The following is a 12,930-nucleotide window of genomic DNA, read 5'->3' as shown; positions in this document are numbered from 1 at the left end:
AGGACATCTTGGCCATGGTGTAGACAGAAGGTGTGGGGAAGCATTAGAGAGATTTCTGTCACCTATTATTGCAGAGAAGGCTGGGTCACTGAGGATAAAGACCAGGCTCTGACAAAGCCTAGATGGGAAGGCCAGAAAAAACATTACCCTGGAACCAAAAATAACAACAAGGTGAGCACTCACTAGGCAAGGAGAAGGGAGAGGTAGCTAAAGTAATCAGAAAATGCCGCAGTGATTAACAACAACAGCAGAGAATTTTCTCCTCCAGTACAAAGTCTCTCTCCTGTGTCAGATGCCATCCTGGGTACGAAAACGAAAAGAGAAGTAGAATGAGCAAATTGAGCATTTTGCTTAAGGTGACTCTCTCCATTATTGCATTGAACTGACTCTTTGATTTACTGAATAAGATTTTTCCCTCCTCTGAGGTTCAGGAGGCTCAAGATAAAGGTCAAGTAACTTAGAGACATAATAAAGGAGCTACTTTATTTTATTCATCTGAGCATAGTGCAAGTAAATTTAAACCTTTGTGTTTAAATATGGAATGATAGTGAATTAAAGATGATGACAGGTAAATGCCACGGACACATCTCACATCTTTTAATGTGTCTCACTTCAGTTGGACTTGGTCTCCGAAAGTAAAGCTAGAGGTACTATACGATGGATGAGGTAACCCTCATTGCCATTGTCAAAGACAGAATTCTGAGTTGATTTAGCATTATCATGATGTAAACTGGTGTGCCTTTTAGTGTGCCTTCATGTAAAGTTTTCAGAACCTAAAATACAAAAAATAATATGTTTATAATCTATTTAATGGATCCCTTCTTTAACATGGATGATTTCACTATAGGCCTAAGTCTAATCTCCAGCCCTTAATGGCTGAACAGGCACTATGTCATTGGATTTATACATTTTTATGATTAAGTTTATGAGTTTTTTATTTTTTGGTGAAAAATTAAGTTTATTTATTTATTTTGAGAAAGAGAGAGAGAGAGCAAGAGAGCACAAGCTGGGGAGGGGCAGAGAGGAGAGACAGAATCCCAAGCAGGCTGCACACCATCAGTCCAGAGCCCGATGCTGGGCTTGAACTCACATACTGTGAGATCATGACCTGAGCTGAGGTCAACAGTCGGATGCTTAACCTACTTCGCCATCCACGTGCCCCTATGCTTATCTTTTTAAATTAGAATAGATTTAAAAATTGGGAAGTGTAAGAGAAAATTTTTGCTTGTAATTTCACTTCCAAGAGAAATTTGATGATTTCTTTCTATTATTTGTACATCCATCTATAGGTTTGTATGTCCTATCTGACGTACACTTTTAGGCCTAGAAGTACAATCAGAAGCAGATTCTTCTCAAAATTTCTGAGTCTTTACAATGAACTCACAGACTATCATTGAAACATACAACCCCTACTGACAGCTCTCAGTTTTCTGACACACGTTAGGGAAGAACTAAAAGAGCCCTAGTATTATGGACTGAAGGCTTGTGTCTCCTCAAAATTTATATTTTGAAGCCCTGGCCCCTAATGTGATAATATTTGGAGGTGGGGTTTGGGGAGGTAATTAGATTTAGATGACGTTATGAGGGTGGGGTCCTCATGATGGGGTTAGTGTCCTTATCAGAAAAGGAAGAGACTAGCTCTCTTTCTGTTTCACTGCCAAGTGAGGACACAATGAAAAGGTGACTCTGTCTGCAAGTCGAGAAGAGAGCCTTCACTAAGAACTTGACCAAGTTGGCACCTTGATCTTGGTCTTTCCAGCCCACAGGACTCTAAGAAATTTTTTATTGTTTAAGATTAAAATTTAAGAAACGTCTATTTGTTTAAAGCCCCCCAGTATGGTATTTTGTTATCATAGCCCAAACTGACTAATGCAGGCCTTTTTGCTATTGGCACAGAAAAGCGAGTAGAGGGAACCCTACAATTATCTGTTCTTGTTTGACTGAAGGAAGAGCTACATTTTTATCAGCAGGTCTAGGTATAAGGGTGGTGTCTTGAGTCCAGTATCCAGTGCAGATCATTTTACTTTTTATTGTTATAGAAAGATGGTCATGGGGCCTTCCATTTTATGGCGGCAGGTGGATTTAGTTCTTACATTAGTCAAGAGTGGCAAGGCAATGGAGATGGACTCCTTGATCACATCTAAGGTGGTCCAGGAGCTATGGATTCCAGAGCAACAACAATCCCCTGGGCCTCCTACAACAAAGCTAAAAGCCAGTCAACATTTTTACATTTCTAAACTTGTACTGGTCTTTAAAGTTAACTAGTTATGCCGTAACCAAATTGCTAAATCAATGTAATATTTAAGCCTTCTGGGCTTGAAATTCTTTAGTTGACTATCTAGTGACTAAAAACTTTGCGTTATAATGTCACATTTGCTTCAGGAGTCCCGGGCCTCAGAGAAAAAAGATTTCTTATAGCTAACCATAACTGAGAAAACATGCAGATAAATATATATGAATGTTATAAATTAAAACAGGAAATATTTAGAGTTTTGTGTCTCCTTTTTACTTTATATAGTGAATTATTTCATAAGTCAGTGAAATGTCTTTAAACCATTATTGAATAGTTGCTAAATATTTCATCCTATTGTTGTACTATTATGTCTCTATTTTGGAATATACAGTTGGCCCTTAAACAGCACAGGTTTGAATTGCATGGGCCCACTTATTTGTGGATTTTTTTAAAATAAATATAGTATAGTATTATGTATACTGTATATTCTCTTTCCTTATGATTTCCTTAATAACATTTTCTTTTCTCTAGCTTTATTGTAAGAATACAGTGCATAATACATATAACACAAAATATGTGTTAATTGACTATTTATATTATCACTAGAGCCTTCCAGTCAACAGTAGACTATCAGTAGTTCAGTTTTTGGGAATCAAAGTTATACATAGATCTGTGTAGAGGATTAGTGCCCCAAACCCCACATTGTTCAAAAGTTCACTGTATAGGCGAATTCCAACTTTTATATGTTATAGTTAGTTACAAATGAGTATATTTAAAGGATATTTGTTATAAATACATAAAATATTCTTTTTTATTTTGTAATTTCTAGGCCGTTTTCAACTTATGTCATTGTCAATGTCTCTGATTATTTTTCTAATACAGACTCTGAAATATAGAGGTCTTATTTTTTAATGCATCCTTTATTAAGTTCTTGAAACCTAAATCTAAACTGCTTGTAGAAAGTTGAATTATTTTATTTCCATTGTTTCTAATAGTAGTGTTCACTTATTCTTTATTCTCAGTATTCCTGTGGTAAAATTTTATTGAGTATATTTTGGAATTTGAAGCAGTATAATTGTATCATATATTCTATGATATGTATTTTTTTTCAGATGCAACATCATTAGATAAAAAGTACATTGCATAAACAATTTCATTTAATATGCTATTTTATTTATTCAAATTTTCCAAACTAGTTTAAAATTGGCGACATTTTTTTTTAATTTTTTTTTTCAACGTTTTTTATTTATTTTTGGGACAGAGAGAGACAGAGCATGAATGGGGGAGGGGCAGAGAGAGAGGGAGACACAGAATCGGAAACAGGCTCCAGGCTCCGAGCCATCAGCCCAGAGCCTGACGCGGGGCTTGAACCTCACGGACCGCGAGATTGTGACCTGGCTGAAGTCGGACGCTTAACCGACTGCGCCACCCAGGCGCCCCTAAAATTGGCGACATTTAAGAGTCTGATTAGAAAGAGAGAAGTTGGACCTATTGAGGAAAACATTTGTTAAGGTTTTAATCCCTATTAGTTTGGGATGGAAACAAGTTATACTCTTATCAACGCGAAGTATAAATATGTGACCTGAATCTTATTTTATATGGCACCATATTTCTTCTGGGCATTATAGGCTTTCTTTAGTCCATTTCTTAAATTGTGATTTTGGAATAATGTTCAAATATATTTATTAAGGAATTACTCTACACTATGGAGCAGGTATATGAACATAGAAGTTGAGATAATGATTAAATGTAGCCATTTTAGATAAAATAATCCATGGTATCACTATTTTCTATGTTCTAATTAGGTGTTATTCTGGACTTGGATAAAAGAAAAGTTCAAGAATAAAATATGTTAAGGCTTGATTAACTGCAGTAGTTTCCTAGAGACGAGACATTTTATTCCTTTTGTTTAGCAGGTCTGTGTGTGAGACAATTTAGCTATGGTTGTGTTTCACTGGATTTATTTAATATGCATTTTTACTCTCTAAAGACAAATTTTGCATATATTAGTTGGATACCTATTTCTAAACATTTCTGAGTATTTTGTGCCGTCTTCTCATTAATAGTCAAGGTTTTGAATAGAGAAAAAAAACCTGTTGCCCTGAAAATGTGAACATGTCATTTCAAAAGATGTGTTCTCAACCTCACCTCTGATAAATAATACTTTACACCAATAAAGTCAATGCATTTTTCATTTCACTGTGAGTAGAAAATTATTTCTATGTCCACTTTTTGGCTGGAAAATATTGATGTGGTGACTATACGTTTGTATTTGTTCATAAACTATGGGGACAAATAGATTCTTTTGAAATAATGATAATTGCAGGTAACACTCAGAGCCAGGCATTGTTTAAGACTTACATATTAGGATGCATTTAATATTCACAGAAAATCTGTGAGGCAGTTCTTGTTATCAGCATTTGTATAGCCAAGGAAATGAGGCCACAAAGAGGCTTGGTTGCTTGGCTATAAGATCACATAATTGTGAGAGTCAAGCGGAGATTTTAACCCAGGCTCTTCTTAACCATATTCTGTCGTGTTGAACGCCCTCAGATGCCCACATGGGCACCTCCCTCTGCACTTCACCCTTATCAACTTAGTCGCCAGTACTTAACATTTGCATCTCTTCAATATCCCTCTCATCTATGGCTATGCTGTATTTTATGATCTAACTTAGACCATCATCACCTTTTGCCTTGATTTTTGCATAACATCTTCAGTATCTTCAGTTTCCAGTCCCTTGCATATACAGATATTGGGATGGCCTTCATAATAAAAGTACTCTAAAAACTAAGAAAAGAAGAGAACTTCCTCAACCTAAGAAATGTCATCTATGAATAATGAACAGCTAACATCAAGCTTAATGGTGAAAAACATGACCAGCAGGTTTATTCTTGCTACTTCCAGTCAGTCTTTTACTGGAAGTTTCGCCCGAGCCATTGGCAAGAAAAAGAAAGAAAGAAATCGTATTGGAAAGGAAGAAATAAAAACATCTCTATTTGCAGATGACAAGATCTTATCTGTAGATAATGCTAAGGAAAGCACTAAAAATCTATTCACTAACAAATGAGTTCAGCAAGGTTTCAAGATACAAGATGAATGCAGATAAATCCATTGCATTTCCCCCCCCCTTATGATAAAATCTTTTAAAATCTACTCCCTTAGCAACTTTCAAAAATGCCATACCGTATTAACTATAGTTACCATGTTGTACATTATGTTCCTATTACTGATTTATCTTATAGCTGGAAGTTTAACTTCCTTCACCTATTTTGTCCTCCATCTCCTTCACCTCACCTCTGGCCATCTGTTCTCTGTATCTGTAAGCTCAGTGTTTTGTTGCTGTTTGTTTGTTTGTTTGTTTGTTTTAGACCACATATAAGCAAGATTGTACAGTATTTGTCTTTCTCTGTTTTGCCTATTTCATTTAGCTTAATGCCCTCAAGATCCATCCATCATGTCTCAAATGGCAAAATTCCCTTCCTTCCTTCCTTCCTTCCTTCCTTCCTGTCATTTCTTTTTTCTTTTTTTTTTCTTTTCTTTCTTCTTCTTTCCTTTTTTCTTTTCTCTTTCTTTCTTTCTTTCTTTCTTTCTTTCTTTCCTTCTTCTTTCGATATAACTGACATGTAACATTATATTAGTTTCGGGTGTACAATGTAATGATGCATTGTTTATATATATTACGAAATGATCACCACAACAAATCCAGTTAACATCCTCTGCCATACATAGTTACAATTTTTTTTCTTGCAATGAGTACTTTTAAAATTTATTCTCTGAGATTTCCTTTTTTATGGTTGAATAATATTCCATTTCTTTATGCATTTATCCAACGATGGACACTTGGGTTGCTTCCAGTATCTTGGTTAGTGTAAATAGTGCTGCAGTACACATGGGGGTACATATATCTTTTTTAGTTGGTGTTTTCGTTTTCTTTGGATGAATACTCAGAAGTGGAACTGCAGAATCATATGGTAGTTTTGCTTTTAATTTTTTGAGGGATCTGCATACTGTTCTCCTAGTGGCTGCACCAATTCACATTCCTACAAACAGTGCACAAGGGTTCCCTTTTCTCTACACCTTTGCTAATATTTTATTTGTTATTTCTTTTTGATAACAGTTATTTTAGCAGGTATGAGGTGATATCTCATGATGGTTTTGATTTGCATTTCCCTGATGATTTATGATATTGAGCATCCTTTCATGTTCCTATTGTCCATTTGTATGTCTTCAGAAAAATGTTTAGATCTTTTCATTTTTTAATTGTTTGTTTTGTGCTACTAAGTTGTATGAGTTCTTTATATTTTGGGGGTATTAGCCTCTAATCAGATAATATGATTTGCAAATATTTTCACCCATTCAATAGTTTACCTTTTCATTTTGTTGATGGTTTCATTCACTGTGCAGATGTTTTGTAGTTTAATATAGTCCCATTTCTTGATTTTGCTTTTGTTGCCTTTCTTTTTGGTGTTAAATTAAAAAAAAACCCAAAAAACAAAGAAACAAAAACAAACAAACAAACAAAAAAACCATTGCCAAAACTGATGTCAGGGAGCTTACTGCATTGTCTTTTAGGAGTTTTCTGGTTTCAGGTCTCACATTCAGGTCTTTAATTCATTTCAAGGCCATTGTATTCCTATACACTTAAACAATCCAAAATTGAAATTAAGAAAACAATTTCATTAATAATACCATCAAAAAATAAAATACTTAAGAAAAATTTAACAAAAGTGCCAAATCTATAGCGTGAAAACTACAAAACATCATGAACACCCAAAAACTGAATTTCACATTTTAAGTTGATGAATGATATGTGAATTACATGTCAGTTAAGCCGATAAATATATAAAATAATACCTTCTCAAAATGCTCCCTCATCAAAATCCTTCAAGAATTCTCGCTGGTCGACAAATTAAAGTCAAAATGCCAGGGCATAAGCTAAAAGCTCTGTGATCTGGCCTTTCCTGTTTTGTTCCTTTTTTGGTCCATTCATGCTGCATTAAAATTAAGTATGCCTGTTGCTCATATATGTCACATATTTTCTCTCCTTCATGCCTTCTCTACCCAAGAGATACCTATCTCTTGATCTTCCTGCCCCAATTTTTCCAAACTTTTAGTCCCATATCCTATGCCATCTTTTCTCTGAAGGAGGTGACTCTCTTGCTGTACCAAATCACTCTCTCTCCTCTGATTCTTCATTGCAAAGTATTTCTCTGTACTTCTTCCCATAGCACTTGCCACTTTGTGTTTTCTAGCATGGTTGAATCAACTTGGTACAAATTCCTTGCAGATAGGATCCCTGTCTAATGTATTTATTTTTAAACACCCCCCCCCAAGAACTAATAAAAAGGCATACATACAGTTGGTGCTCAAAAAATATCTTAAATAAGACAATTATTTACTCAGGAAGGGCCAAGAGAATTAATAAATGGAAACAGCAAACATCCGATCCAATGAATGGATGAATCTCACTTTCTGAACTTTTAATCAGGTTTCATGGATGTAGCTTCAGGGTTCTTAGTTGCAAACAATAAAGTCCATTGTGATTAATTTAGACGGAAAAGGGAATTTTTTTTGGAGAGAAAGAGCACACATGTGCATGCAAGTGGGGGAGGGGCAGAGGGCAAGAGAGAATCTTAAGCAGGCTCCGTGCCCAGCTCAGAGCCTGACACAGTCCTTGATCTCACCACTGGGAGATCATGACCTGAGCCAAAATCAAGAGTCCCACACTTGACCGACTGAGTCACCCAGGCGCCCCAGAAAAGGAATTTTTAAAGGTACATTATCTCACACTGTCTCCAAAAGGGCTGGAGAGCCACATTCTTTAGCTTTCTTGTCAGAAACAAAGCTCAAGCAGAGTGCAGATTTGGATGTAGAGACGACACCCCCACCCCCATCTGCTCAGCGTTTATGAGAGTCAAGATGGGATCACAAAACTATTAATGTCATCCCCTGAAGAAGTGGACACCAGTCTGAGCTAGATTTTACAAAATTAGTATGTGTACTTTTCTAGCACTCACTGTCAATGCTTCTCCTTTCAGAACCTACTGCTTGTGAAAAACCAGGTATGTTTAGCAAGGCATGAAACAGCTACCGTCATTCATCAGTGGCCAGAACACATTTAAGCATAACTTTAAAGGTGTCATAGACCTTATATTTATTGTTCCGAATAAACATTAGTCTCATGAAGAGTGGAGTACTGTAGGCTGAAGGCCTGCAATTACCTACCAGCTAGGTACACTGTCATTAGCCATGATGAAACCGTCTCTGGGTTTCCATGTCAGCGCACATTGCCCACCTTACAAGGTGATATACCGAAATGAGAATTCAACCTCCATGTCTTTATAGGCCCCAACGTTCACTCAACCAGAGCAAGCACATGCCGAGCTATCCTTGGGTTTCAATGCTGATTTCACAAAGGGCTGGACTAAGATAGATGACAATTCAAGTTAATGATGAGTGCAGTGGACTTTAAGCAGCATCACTTGTCAGTCATTAAATGAGGACAAAAATAGCGTGACAGGGATGACCTTCAGGAGAAAGAACCAAAGTATTTGATTTTAATATCATCTGTCTTAGAAAATATTGTCAGTCTTAGAACTATTTAGTTATTACACACAATGGAGTTATTATGTCAGATACTTGTGAGAGTATCTGACATAATTTCATATAGTAGCTCACTACAGTAAATGAATTCAGAAGGATATTTTAGTCTTTTGTTCAAAAGCATAAAAGAATAAAACCCCCAAAAGCTTGACATAGGAAAGCCTGAGCATGGTGAAAGTGACATTGTAGGTAAATCATGTGACCTGTCTTGAGCCTCAGTTCCCTCAAATGTAAAATAGAGAAAATATGAAATGAAGTATATGGTTGGTTGTTGTAGAGACTAAATGAAACAAGATATATTTAAAGGATCTAAGAGAGTGTCTGGTTCATAGTAGGCAATAAATAACTGGTGGTTATAATTATTTCCTTTAACCATGACATCTATCAAATTTCTTAATATTTGTAATTGTCTTTACTTTTTTCTACGTAATAGTTTTCTAGGCATATCCACAGAAATAGCACACTCATTGTGCTCAGAATTTAACAGGTGGAAAAACTCCGATAAAATAAAGTTAAGTGATTTAACCAAGGGGAATAGGAAAGACAGGACAATTCTACTGTTACAATTACACTCTTTCTACTAATGGCAGTGGGGGAGTGGTGGCATACACAAAGGATGGAAACAGTCAAATTATAATTGACATGAGAGATAAATTGCCAGGGTGAAAGAGGATAAGCTAATTTCTAATCCAAGAATCTCTTAGACACATCATTTTTCTTTATAAAATCATAGATGTCATGAATATTAAAGCATCCATCTTGGGCCACCCCTGGTCCTCCTTATCAAGTAAGATAAAGCATTTCAAAACCTTTTTCAAACTCTTCATGACAGTGTCAATATGTGACAGAAATATTATTTGTCCCCCATATCCCTTCCTATAATTTTCAATGCAGTAACATTTTTTTGCTAAACACATAGAATCCCAGCTTGTATCCCAGCTTTGCCTGGGGTTAGGTATAACCAGGTGATAAAGGTCTGGCTAATGGAATAGATTAGATGGGTATGCAAATTCTCGACAATGCTTATTTTTTAAAATTTTTAAAAAATTCTGTTATTATTTATTTGGGAGAGACAGAGAGAGTGCCAGCGGGGAAGAGTCAGAGAGAGAGAGAGAGGGAGAGAGAGAGAGAGAGAGAGAGAGAGGAGAGAGAGAGGAGAGAGATTCCTAAGCACTCTCTGTGCAATCAATGCACAGAGCCTGATGTGGGGCTCAAACTCATGAAACCGTCAGATCATGACCTGAGCCAAAGTTGGAATCTTAACCGACTGAGCCACCCAGGCACCCCTGCTTTTAAAGGGTGTGAGACAGCATTTCATTTGCCATCTTATTCATCTGGCTGGCTAGAAGGTGGCCATGACCGTAGGAGCCACAACAACCTTTTCGGGCCATGAGATGGGAGCTACTGTTCAGGATGGCAGAACAACAAAATGGAAGGAGCCTAAATTTCTGACAACTTTGATGACTAAGCTACCGCACAACTTAGAATTGTATATGAAAGAAAAAGTTCTATTTTATTCAGAATATAGCTACTCTGGGTAACATTAAGATTATATTAAAATCTTTTAATGAACACAATACAATTTACAATTTATTCCACTATTGCGATCACCACTGCTGTTAATTGTGTGTGTAACCTGTATTATGGAATTATAAAGTGCTATCTTTACAGGTTATCAGACATCAACCAGACCGATGTCTTCTCACCTCATGCATGTTTGTCAGATGAAAAAATCTAAGCCCCCAAAATAACAAATTCTGGAATTTCAAATAAATCACCTATTGCAACTTAATCAAATTTCACCTGAACCATGCTTAGGTTTTTGTTTTTGCTTTGCTCCTCCATTTTGTAGTTAAAGATGAAAAAAATATAATGTCAATAATATGAATGTCGTATCTATGTCACTTATTATACCTAAAATACTTGCCTAAGCACATAATTTTAAAATAATTTTAAAAATACAGATATCCTTGGAAAAGTATTCATTTTAAAAATCTGGTTTTAAAACAGTCTGTATTTTATGATCCAGTTTTCCTTAAAAAATATATTTATGTGTTTGTTTTTGCATGGATATGTCTATATATATATTTAAAAATTATGGAAGTGTATACTTATCAGTACTGCCTTCTGTGTGAACATTTAAAGATGATAAGCAGAGAGCTATGACATTTTTCTTTATATACTTCTGTATTCATTTAATTTTTCGATGGAAATTTAAAGCTTTAATAATATATCTTTATAAAAACTTGCATTAACAATTTTATATGGCTCCATCGAAAATAGCAATAAAATCTCCAAACTTTGGGGACATTAAATTTATTTAAATGCATTTTAATTATTAAAATTTGTTCTTAACTTTCATCTAGTTAAAATACAGCTGTATGAACAAACTCTTTTTTTTAAATATTCTTTTAATGTTTATTTATTTTTGAGACAGAGAGAGACAGAGCATGAACGAGGGAGGGTCAGAGAGAGAGGGAGACACAGAATCTGAAGCGGGCTCCAGGCTCTGAGCTGTCAGCACAGAGCCCGATGCGGGCCTCGAACTCACGGACCGTGAGATCATGATCTGAACCGAAGTCGGACACTTAACCGACTGAGCCACCCAGGACCCCTGAACAAACAAACTCTTTACACAGAGCACGGAAGCAATAATGATAATCCAATAGGGATTACTCCATACTTAAGAGACCAAGAGTAAAAATATTACAGGTGGGGTCCCATGGGTGGCTCAGTCAGTTGAGCACCTGACTCTTGATTTCGGCTCAAATCATGATCTCATGATTCGTGAGTTCAAGCCCCACGTCGGGCTCTGCACTGACAGTGTAGAACCTGCTTGGGATTCTCACTCTCTCACTCCCTCTCTCTCTCTTCCCCTCCTGCAGGCTCCTCTCTCAAAATAAATAAACTTAAAAAAAAACAGTACAGGTGTTGGGGCACCTCGGTGGCTCAGTCAGTTAAGTGTCTGGCTCTTGGTTTTGGCTCAGGTTGTGATCTCACAGAGTTCAAGAGTTCAAGCCCTGGGTCGTGTTCAGCATTGACAGTGTGGAACCTGCTCGGAGTTCTCTCTCTCTCCCTCTCCGCCACTCTCTCATTCTCTCTCTCAAAATAAATAAATAAACTTAAAAAAATAATAGTACAGGTATTTGTCAAGGTGTACTGACAAACACTAAGTGGATACAGAGGTGCTATTTTCCTTACTGTAAATGGTACAAATTAAAAACGGGGGGGGGATGTATGAAAAAAGGGAAGGAGGAGGAGAATAAAGAAAAGTAGGAGGAGGAGGAAGAAGGAAAGAGGAGGGGGAGGCAAAAAGTTAGTGATAAAGAATAAAATGTAATCAGATTTTTACTTATTTCATACAGAGCTTGAGAGTAAAAAGATAAATCTAACCTCCCAGCCAATGTCTCAATTATTCAGTCAGTGAACAAACTGGCGACATGTGCTCTTGATATAATTCAAGAACTAATTAATCATATATACACTTTTTATGAAATATGGAACATTACCAACATAATAGCATGAGTATTAGAGCTTTAATATATTCAGCAATTTTAATTTCGTTTAAAGAAAATCTTTCAGTACAAAACAATCTAAGTTTTGACACTCTCTAGTTATCTGTCAATGTTTTATGAGACTGAAAGAAATCATTAAGCAAAAACTAGTAAAAACTAATATTTTACAATGTACAAAATTTATATTGTACCATACAAAAGACACGGATGAGGGGCGCCTGGGTGGTTCAGTCAGTTAAACAACCAATTTTGGCTCAGGTCATGGTCTCATAGTTTGTGGGTTCAAGCCCCACATCGGGCTCTGTGCTGACAGCTTAGAGCCTGAAGCCTGGTTTGGATTCTGTGTCTCCCTCCCTCCTGTTCTTCTTCCACTCATGCTCTCTTTCTGACTCTCAGAAAGAAATAAACGTAAAAAAATTAAAAAAGACATGAATGAAACAAAGACCTAGAAAATTAACCCATGAATACCACAGTTTGTACATTCATTAGAGGGCAGCTAATATGATTCATCTTACAGTTAAATTGGCCATGGGAGGCTGTGAAGAAATTAATACTCCATATATTATTCATAAAATA

At 36.2% G+C, this 12,930-nt stretch overlaps 1 long non-coding RNA gene across 1 annotated transcript in view; it reads left to right on the top strand.

Moving 5' to 3' along the window:
• LOC125921247 (uncharacterized) overlaps positions 1-12,930 on the top strand; it is a 156,080-nt gene that overhangs the window by 130,077 nt on the left and 13,073 nt on the right. The gene's annotated exons all lie outside the window — the stretch shown is intronic.

This window comes from Panthera uncia, chromosome C2, assembly GCF_023721935.1.
Source record: "Panthera uncia isolate 11264 chromosome C2, Puncia_PCG_1.0, whole genome shotgun sequence".
NCBI lineage: Eukaryota > Metazoa > Chordata > Mammalia > Carnivora > Felidae > Panthera > Panthera uncia.
This window is presented reverse-complemented; position numbering and strand designations above follow the sequence as displayed.